Source organism: Enhydra lutris, unplaced genomic scaffold, assembly GCF_002288905.1.
Source record: "Enhydra lutris kenyoni isolate GAN:26980312 unplaced genomic scaffold, ASM228890v2 scaffoldscaffold46, whole genome shotgun sequence".
Lineage (NCBI taxonomy): Eukaryota > Metazoa > Chordata > Mammalia > Carnivora > Mustelidae > Enhydra > Enhydra lutris.
In genome coordinates, this window is record NW_019154130.1 from 17,036,881 (window position 1) to 17,046,808 (window position 9,928).

The window sequence follows — 9,928 nt, forward strand, 5'->3', positions numbered from 1 at the left end:
TGTCCCAGGGTCCTGGGATCGAGCCCCGCATCGGGCTCTCTGCTCAGCAGGAGGCCTGCTTCTCTTCCTCTCTTTCTCTGCCTGCCTCTCTGCCTACTTGTGATCTCTGTCTGTCAAATAAATAAATGAAAATCTTAAAAAAGAAAGAAAGAAAGAAAGAAAGAAACAATAGTGCCCTCCTGTGCCAGGGTTTCTTCCCTTGTGCCTTCATTTCCTCTTGCCAGTGATCACTGTTTTGTGGCTCTGGGGTCAGGCAGGGTTGGCCTTGTCCTGTGGCTGATCACCTGTAGCTGTGGGACTTGGGCAGGTCACCTCCCCTCTCTGAACGCCGGGTTCTTTGGCTGCAACGTGGAAATGCCAGGCAACAAAGCACATTACACAGAGCCTGGAGCCTGGTGCATGGCGTGGGCTTCCAGGGAGTGGGAGCTGCTGTCATCATCCCGGATGGGGGAAACAGGCTCAGAGTAGGAACGTGACCGCCCAGAGGGAGCCAAGCTGGAACCCAGCAGCCTCTGGCTTCAGAACCCAGGCTTCCTCCACTTTCCTTGCCAGGCAAGGCTAGGTTGTCTGGTCTCATCCTGCTTCCAGAGGGATAGGCAGGACTCGGGGCATGGAGGTGGGTGTGGCTGAATGGCCTCCTACGCTGTGGTCCCCAAGGCAGTGATCGTCATGGGTCTGGAAATTAAGGATGTGGACTCTGGAAGAAGACGCTCCCATCAGTCCAAGCACCTGCCTTCTGTTACCAGGATAGCAGCCCCATCTGCTCTGTGCCCCCCTTGACTTTCACAGGGTGGGGACAGCTCGTCACCGTAGCTGGGCTGGAGGTGGGGAGCATATGTAACGGCCCACAGTGCGTGTGGCTGGCCTTGTCCTTGCTCAGCGTAGACTGGAAGGGCACATACTACACCCCCCCACGCACACACCCGGTACCCATGTCCTACCACCTGCTTTGGCGAGGCGGGAGCACCATTTGAGAGGGGATGTTCTATCAAGAGCATTCCCTGATAGAGCTGAGGGCCTTATGCTCTGTAGATGGGGAAATGGGGGTGCAGAAGAATGGTGACCCACCCATAGTCACACAGTATGTCTGTGGCAGAGCTGGGACCTGAACCCAGGCCCCATGACGGAAGGCACTGGCTTGAGTTGGGGCATTCCGGTGGCGAGGACTGCGGATGTGTCTTTGCCTGCCCTGGGAGATGCCCGTACCCTGGAACCTGCCTCCAGAAGGGCTGACAGCACATGTACAGTACAGGAGTCTTAATGGGCTTTGATGGGGAGCAGGAGGGCCAGAGTCAGGGCCATCCCCCTCCCATCTCTCTCCTGTGGTTGAGAAATATACTGTCCACAAGTTGGGAGATTTCTGAAATGCTGTGTGATATAGACAAGTGGCTTCCCCTCTCTGGGCCTTGGTCTGCTCTTTTCTGAAGATACTTCCAGCCCCATGAAAGGTGCCCTGGAGTTTTCCACCTGCCCCTCAGCACCCCTCCAAGGAGCTCTGCCCACTGGGAGGCCTCTCGCCTGCAAACCTCCAAGGCCCAGGCAGTTGAGTCAGATCAGGCTGGGGGGAGGACGTGGGACCCCCACCCTAAGCTCCAGTCGTTTGTTGCTCTGTGGGTGGTGGGCCCACTGTCGCCAAACCTTCCAATCCAGTTTTTAAGGAGAATGCAGAATCTAGATTTTTGCATAAAACACCCTGTTTTTAAAATACTGTCAACCAGTAAAGAAAAACCAATTAAAAGGCAAATGCAAATAGCCAAATCAGGCTCTTCTTCTGCCAACGGAAAGCCGCCCGGGGTTGAGACCTCTTTCAGAGACCGCCTCCCCCCCGGGCTTTGGTGAGTGAGCTCGGGAGTGGGGGCACCACCTGTGGGAGGGCACCCTGCCTCCCTCTGGTGGAATCTGATTACCCCTTGGCGCCCCCATGAAATGGCAGGCGGGCGGGGGCACCAGTGGTTGGGTTGAGAGCTCTTCCCCGGGAGGCACAGATGGTATTTTTTTTTTTTTTTATCAGAGTCAGCATTGGCTTCTTTCTGCTCTGATGAATAGATTCTAAAGAGGCAGTGACATTATTTGAGATAACAGAGGGAACAGAAAAAGGGTCAGCAATGGAGAGAAAATGGCAGAGCCAGCAGATAAAGGGGAGGCTGGAGGGGGCGGAGTGCCCTGGCTGGGGTGCCCCTCCAGCCCCCCTCCCTGCAGCAGGGGGCTGGAGTGCGGCCCGGACAGAGCACGGGAGGCCCAGCCAGCTGCGCCCGCCTGCACGCCCCGCATCCCGCCTCCATGGCCTGGCTGCCCATTCCGCCTTTTCAATTCGATTCAATTAGGCCTCCCCGCTCGGAAGCTTGTCTCCTCTGATATCCAGTTTAACTGACAGGGGATTAGAGCTGTTTGTATTACACACACACTCTCAGGCCGCTAAACCTCCGGCAGGGCCCAGGGACCTGGGTTATTTATCGAGCCCGGAGTACCATCTCTTTAGACCTGCTTCCTTTGCAAGGGAGGGCCGGGGGCGGGCAGCGGGGTCGGGGAGGGGAGGTGCTGGGGGCCCTGCTGTCTGCTGCATGGCCCCCGCCCCTCACCCCACCCAGACCCCTCCACTCCAGGCCTGGGCAGTGGAGAGAAAGAGCCCAGGCAGAACAGGGTCAGAACCCCAACTCTGTCACTTGCTGGCTGTGTGGCCTTGGACAAGCACCTTCATGTCTCTGAGCCTCAGTGATCTTTATCAGACAACCAGTTCACCAGGTGATTTGTGGGGATCAAGCCAGGAAACAGATGTAGGAGTGACACCTCTGTGCCCAGCGCTGGTCTGAGTCACCAAGGAAGTCATAAGGGGCCAAGCAGACCCCGTGCCTACCTTTAGGAAGCTTACATTCCAGTGCAAGAGGTAGGGAATAGACTGATTTGTGGGACTATGTGAGTCTACATAGGGGGTACCAGGCAGATGACGGCAGAGACGGTGACCATGACGACATGGTGGAATCAAGTGCCACCACAGGGCCTTTTCTTCTGCAGTTTCCTTTGCCTAGAACATGTTGGCCACCTCCCATCTCTGCTTTTGACTCATTTCCAAATCATGCAGTCATTAGTTGCTACATCACCTGTCACCCCAGTAAACCGCCAACCCCCCTCCTGAGGGCAGGTGTCATGGCTCTCCTGCTATTGTCTCCCCAAGTCTAACAGTGCCTGGCACATAAGAGCTCAAGGTTTTCTGCATGAATGAATGAATGAATGAGGAGAACAAAAGTAGACAGGAAGTGGCCCCTCTTGCCTGCAATATGGATGGCTACTCCCCCGGGGGACTTGGCTGGCCCAGCCCTCCAAAGGGGTTTGCTGAGTTTGGGAATGGGTGGGGGTTGGGATCTTGCCAGAAAGGGGTGGGGCACTTCCTTTCTTATCTTTTCTTCACTCAAAGGGCCAGGAGGTCCTCAACAGACCCTCCCTCAACAGCTGCGTGGGCACTGGTGAGACAAATAGCATTTCTAAAGTCCTTTGAAGTGCTGGGCTGGAAGGCCCCAGGCATAGGAAATGTCTTCTATGTCAGGGAAGGGGGTGATGCTGCCAGCACCTGTCCACACCCCCTTCCTCACTCCATTTACCAGACTTGGGTGGGTGGGGGGGGCGCCTGGCCCTGCGGCAGTACAGGTCTGGCCTTTTATCAAATTCAGGACAATAAAATAACAACCATCACTTCCTGCACATGTTCCCCATGTCAGGCTTGACACAACTTCTGTTCACTCTCAACACAATTCTCTGCAGTGGACATCATCCCCATTTTCCAGAACAGAAAACTGAGGCTTGGAGTTGTGGTGGGGTATTGCCAATGTCACCCAACCAGGGAAGGATGGGAGCTGGGGTAGAGCCCAAGACCAGGGTCAGAGGCCTGCTCGTCCATCCAAGGGCTGTGTACCAGGTACTTTCATGTGCATGGGCACCTGACATACTGGGGAGTAGGCATTCTGTCCCCCATTCTGCAGAAGGGAAAACCAAGGCTCAGAGAGGTGAAATGGCTGGTCCTCAGCCTCACAGCCTGTTTGAGGCAGAACCAGTTGGAAACAGGACTGGCTGACTCCAAATCCAGTTTGCAGTCACTGCCCTGCACTTTCCTCCCCAGCTCAGGTGCCCAGATTGTTTCAAATTTGTATTAAGCCCTAAGCGGGCAGTGAGGGTTTCAAATTGATCGAGCAGCAGTTGAGTCCCTCAAGGGCCCTTGAAGTATGACATGGTCCATGCTGATAAGGGAGATGCCATCCAGTTGGGAGGGTAACATATTAATATGTAAAGAGTTATAGGAATTAAATGACAAATAGTTACAAGAATTAAATGACAAACACTCTCACAAGGGTGCATGTATGATTCACAATTCTGAGGAGTTAGGGAAGCTAGCCTTGAAGATTTTGAAGCTAGCCTGAGACTTTGGAAATGGAAGTCCACATGATATCAGAATTACAATGAATCATTTATCATTATAATGACAATAACCATTAATAATCATTATAATTAGGCCCAAAGTTATAGGCCTTACTGTTCACATTCCACAGATAAAGATTCTGAGGCTCAGAGAGATGAAGTGATATCCCCAAGGCCAGCCAGCAGATAAGTGGGACTTGAGCCCAGACCCTCTGACCCCAAAGACAGTTTCTCTCCCTTGACCCTGGGCAGTCTCAGGATGTCACAGGCAGTAGGCTCTTTGGCCTAGGGTTAAATGGCTGGACAAACATTGCTTCCCAGAGTGAGCTTCTTGGTCAAGGAAGCCAGCATACTACCTAAGTTCAAACCATGTGCTGGGCCCTGGGGTTCCAGGGGTGAATGAGACCCGTCTCTGCTTTCCATGGCTCCCAGGGCAGAGCCAGAGAAGCAAACTGGCAATGACAGTGAAAGAGCAGTAGGTTCTGAGTTATTCATGGGGGCCCAGGAAGGGGTGGTACACATCCCAGCTGGTGTGTGGGAAGGGGATCAGGGAAGGCTTCCTGGAGGAGGAGGTGCCTAGGCAGAATTTTGGGTGAGCTGAGAGGTGAGGGAGGGCATTCCCAGCAGCAAAGACACTGAGTCGAGCAGTGCTGGAGCATGTGCAGAGAAGCCACAGGTGCTTTGGTGTTCAGATGGCACCTGGAGCTGACACAGGCAAGGTTTATCTTGAGGGCCCTGGGAGCCAAGGTGGGAATTGGGCCCAGGAGGGCAGGTCACAGCTGTGCTTTAGAAAGTCCTCTGCCTGTGGCATGATGCATGGAGAGGGTCAGTGGGGGGTGAGAGACAGCAATGTCTGGAAGAAGGCAGTGGCCTTAGGGATGGATGGAGAGGAGGTGACCAAAGGGGAGGACAACCAGGGTGCCTGGAGAGGCCTTCCAGTTTGGGGGTCCGGTTTGTCTCCTCTGTTCAGGGAGGAGGTACACTCCTTTTCTGATGGTCTCCTGCCAGGGGTAGGGTCTCTGCCAATCCCCTAGTTGCATGGTGGCTTTCGTTTTAGTGCCCTCAGGCTGCCACAACAAAGTGCCATGACTGGGAGGCTGGAAACAAGACAAATGTATCCTCGCATGGATCTGGAGGCCAGACGTCCGAGAGCAGGGTCTCAGCTGGGCCGGGCTCCCCTAAGACTCGGGATGGAATCTTTCCTTGCCTCTTCAAACTCTGGCGGTGGCCACCTGTCCTTGGCATCCCTTGGCTCGCAGCTATGTCCCTCCACTCTGTTTCTGTGGCCACATGATGGCTTTTCCCTGTGTCTCTGTCTCATGCGACATTTCTCCTTCTTATAAGGACACCCGTCACATGGGATGCGGGGCCCACCCTAATGGCCTCATTTTAACTCAATGATGTCTGCTAAGATCCTATTTCCAGATAAGGTCTCACACACACAAGTACCAGGGATTAAGGCCCCACTGTGTCTTTTGGTGGGGGACACAATGGAACTCAACACCTTTAAGGGCATGAGTTTTCCTGGTTCCCTTCTTCATCTGCCAGCCCGAGCACAGAGCGTGGTGAGTGCTCAGAATGGGATCATGGGTTGAACGATGAGCTGATGAAGTCAGGGTGTCTGGCCTCTCCTCCATGCTGACCCCCACTCCCCTGACAACCGCAGCAGCCTGGGCCCAGCTGGCATCTGGGCGAGACAGGTCTCTGGGGCCGCCTTTCCCGTGGGTTGTTCTCCGGAGGAAGTGGTGTTGATGTCAGCAGATGCCTGTCACTTTCCTTCCCCAGCAAAATCTCAACTGTCAGAGTAAGTGAAATAGTCATTGCCTATCCCTGCGTTTGAGATTTTATTGACAGTTTCATTGTCACCCAAAAAAACCTCCTTTTCTCCCTTGGCATTTTCATCAGGTGATTCTGGGGGCAGGAGGGCTGGCTCTGGAAAACAGGTTTTGGCAGGTGGTTGGCGCTTGTTCCCCTGTCCTGGGGCCAACAGGGGCGGAAGACCCCCCACCTCATGCCTCTCTCCAGGCAAAGACTGTTTGGTACACCCTCCAGGGGGCAGGAGGGAGATGAGAAGGACCGGAGGGCCCCTGGAAATAGCCCTGGGGGCCAGATGGGGCAGCCCAGTCTCCATGGTGCCCCTTTAGGCCCCTCTCCTGCCCTCCCTGGTGGGGATTCGGGAGGCAATGGGAGGCTGGGGTGAGAGCATGTGAGACCCCTTGGGTGCAGTTCTCAGCTCAGCCATGCGTACTGTAGGGCGGATCCTCAGTGGCTACATCTGTTAAATGGGGGTCACAGCAGGGAGCTTCCATTGGCTGAGGCTTCATCTGGACCAAGTACCCAGTATCCAGTCCAGTCCTCACCAGAACCCAGAGAGCTGGGTGCCATCAGGATCCTCACATGAACAGGGCGGAGAGATGAGGCAGCCTGGCCGAGGCCACCACAGCCAGGAAGGGGCAGAAGTGGTTCATACCCAGGCTTTGAGACTCCCAGATGGGCTGTGACTCCAGCTCATCGGATCTGTGGGAGAGTGTAGGCAGCAAAGTGGCCCAGTGCTAGCACGTATGAAACGCTGTCTGCTATTCCTCTCATCGTTGGCATTGCTGGCATAAGCATGCATAAAACTGGGCCCTTGGCAGCCCCCTGTCCCAAGGACGCTGTAGATATCCCTGGGTGGTGTTGGCCCAATGAGGCTGGAGCCAGCCTAGGGGGTGCATGGGGGCTGACGACCCAGCCAAGAGTTCTACTGTGCTCCACACCATGACCCCCTCCGCGCACCCCCTTCCCTGGCCCCCAACAGAGCTACGACGGGTGGGACGGTCAGCAACTAAGGGGACAGCTGGCCATGGCGTCAGACCCGGGCCTCGCCATGCCACGTCACCATATCCAAGTTGCACCAACGAGAAACAGGGGCGCGGAGAGCCGCCCCTGCTTAGGGCTGCTGAGCCCGGCAGGTGAATAACATACAATAGTTAAAACAATGGATGCTGGAGTCAGCCAGAGCTGAGCCTGAGTTCTGGCGTGGCCACTGCCGGCTGGCGACAAGCCATGGAGCCTCGGCTTCACGCTCTGGCCGAGCTGATGAGGCAGCCTGGCCGAGGCCACCACAGCCAGGAAGGGGCAGAAGTGGTTCATACCCAGGCTTTGAGACTCTGGGTTTGAGACTCACTGAAGTGACCCTCGAAGGGGCACGGTCTGAATGCTGCCCCCGAGAACGCGTTCGTGCAAGGCTTGGCACACCGCGGAGAGAAGACACCGTCTCAGCCCATCAAGGCTCCTTCGAGGTCTCAGCTCCAGACTCTGGCAGGTGCACAGGAGGACACTGAGCACCATCCCCACCCCCAGCCCCCTGCAGAGCTGGCGCTTGCTTCTCGCCTCCGGACCCCGGTTCCACCTCCCCACCTGGCTTTTCTGCTAAGTCCCCGGCCTGCCTTCCTCCCTGTGTCTCGGGCTCCCACCGCTTCCAGAGCCCAAGCCGCGGGCCCGCAGCGAGGACTGCCATTCTCCCTCTCCCCAGCACACTGAAGGTTTTGAAAGTTAAAGTATTACCGTCGGCTTTGTTGTTGCCTAACTACGACAGACAAATTGAGAACCAGTTGTCAAAATGTCAGCGCACAACAAATCAACATGCGAACCCAGTCACAGCGCTCTGTGGTGTATAATTAAACAAAAAATCCCTTTTAGAAATTTCAGCGAGCGTTGGTTCCACTTTATATTTGTCTGTGTGATTAATAAAGGCAGCTAATTTTCAGACTTTAAAAACAGCTAGAAAATAGCTCCTAATTACATATTAGGCTCCTAGCGGCCCCCGCTGAGCTCCGCCGGCATTGGTGGGCCGGAGAATTTGGCAGAGCCTTAATTGCATTCTGAGCATCATCTAATTTTAGTTAAATGTAATGTAATCAGCAGCAGATGTCTGAAATAAAATATGAATTATGAATATGATGAAATTTCATTCTTGAATAAAAAAGTAATTTGCTATTTAGTTCATTAAAGTCTTAGAGGTTTATTAGGAACAGGTACATACAGCCCGGCGAGGTGATGTAGTCAATGGTATTTGGGAGAAGGAGAGAAACCCCAGAAGGATGGGAAGCTTTAGCCAGGAGGGTCCACTTTGGATCAATTACCGTGGGGCGTGGGGGAGGGTGCTGCGTCCTCCCCAGGCCTGCTGATGACTCCCTCGGGCACTTTGAGGTGGGCCTGGGGTTTGGGGGGCAGGAGAGCTTGGAGTGGGAAGCCGCGAGTGCCTCTGAGGCCTGCACCACCTCTGGCATCCCACCCCATCTCCTTCCCACCCAGGGCTCGTACCCTCTGGTGTTAGAGTTGAGCACATGGAGGGCTTGTTCCTGGTGACAAGGCCGGGCTTGATGACACCGTGTAAGGCAGAGCTTGGTATCCCAGGGCAAGATCTCTGTCTCGGCCTCTCGCTGTCTGGGCACCTTTAGGGCCTTAGTTTCTCTTTCTATAAAATGGCGATGGTAATAGCACCTATCAGATGCTCTCAACTCTGCCTGGAAGGCGGCAAAGCCCCCCTTCAGTGTTGGCGTTGTTATTAGTTGTAGAAGTCATAGTCAATCAGTATTAAAATGCCGCCTTTTGTTCTGTCTTTAGAAGCAGCCCGGGATGCAGAAATGATAAATTCTATTTTGCTTTTCAGCCGAGGCTCAGAGAAGTTAAATAACGCTTCATAATTGCTGGAGCCAGGATTCAAACCCAGGACCATCCCAGCTCCCGGTGTTTTCCCAGGCGTCCCAGAGCAGTGATGGGAGAGCTGGCCTAGAGGTCGTAGGCTGAAGATTCTGGAAGAGGGCTGGGTAGGAGCCAGGAGGGAACAGGGCTCATTGCCCCAGATTCAAGGCAGAGAGAGGTGAGTACAGGGTGGGAGGCAGGGTTGAGGGTCGAGGCCAGCATCCTGGGTTCTGCCAGAAGCCATTCTGGGCGGGTGGGGGTGGGGGGAGGACAGAGGCTGCCTCTCTCCCCCTGCTTCACACGAACCAATAATTTTCTGCAATTATCTGGAAAAGATTAATTAGCAAAGTGCACCATATTGACTCGAGGCTGTCCTGGCGATCGATAAAGTCGGGAGAGTCTCCCAGGTGCCTGGAGAAAGGACCAGAACTTGAAAGCGGGGAGAGAAGCTCGCCTTTGACAGGCCTGGGCCTCATTTTCCAGCCCAGGGGAAGGCTACTCAGCTTCAGGGGTTGGGGCCCGGCTCTGCATGACATCCTGCTGGCTTGGAGCAAGAAAGTCCCTTTGGCTCTCTGAGCCTCAGTTTCCCCGTGTGTAAAATGGGGGCTGGGCTGCCCTGAGCCAAGGATATTCCTTCTGTTCCCATACATTCTGGGAGGAGGGCAGGCTCCCTGGGGATACAGGGACTGGTGGGGTGGCTCTTCTCTGGGGCTCCACCCAACCACCTGCTGGGGGCCAAGGAAGCATAAAGCTTCCTTCCATAGCTGACTTTTGAAGGTGAAGGAAAACTTCTGGTCTTTCCGGAGAGCCATGAAAGTACAACTCCGTAGAGCTG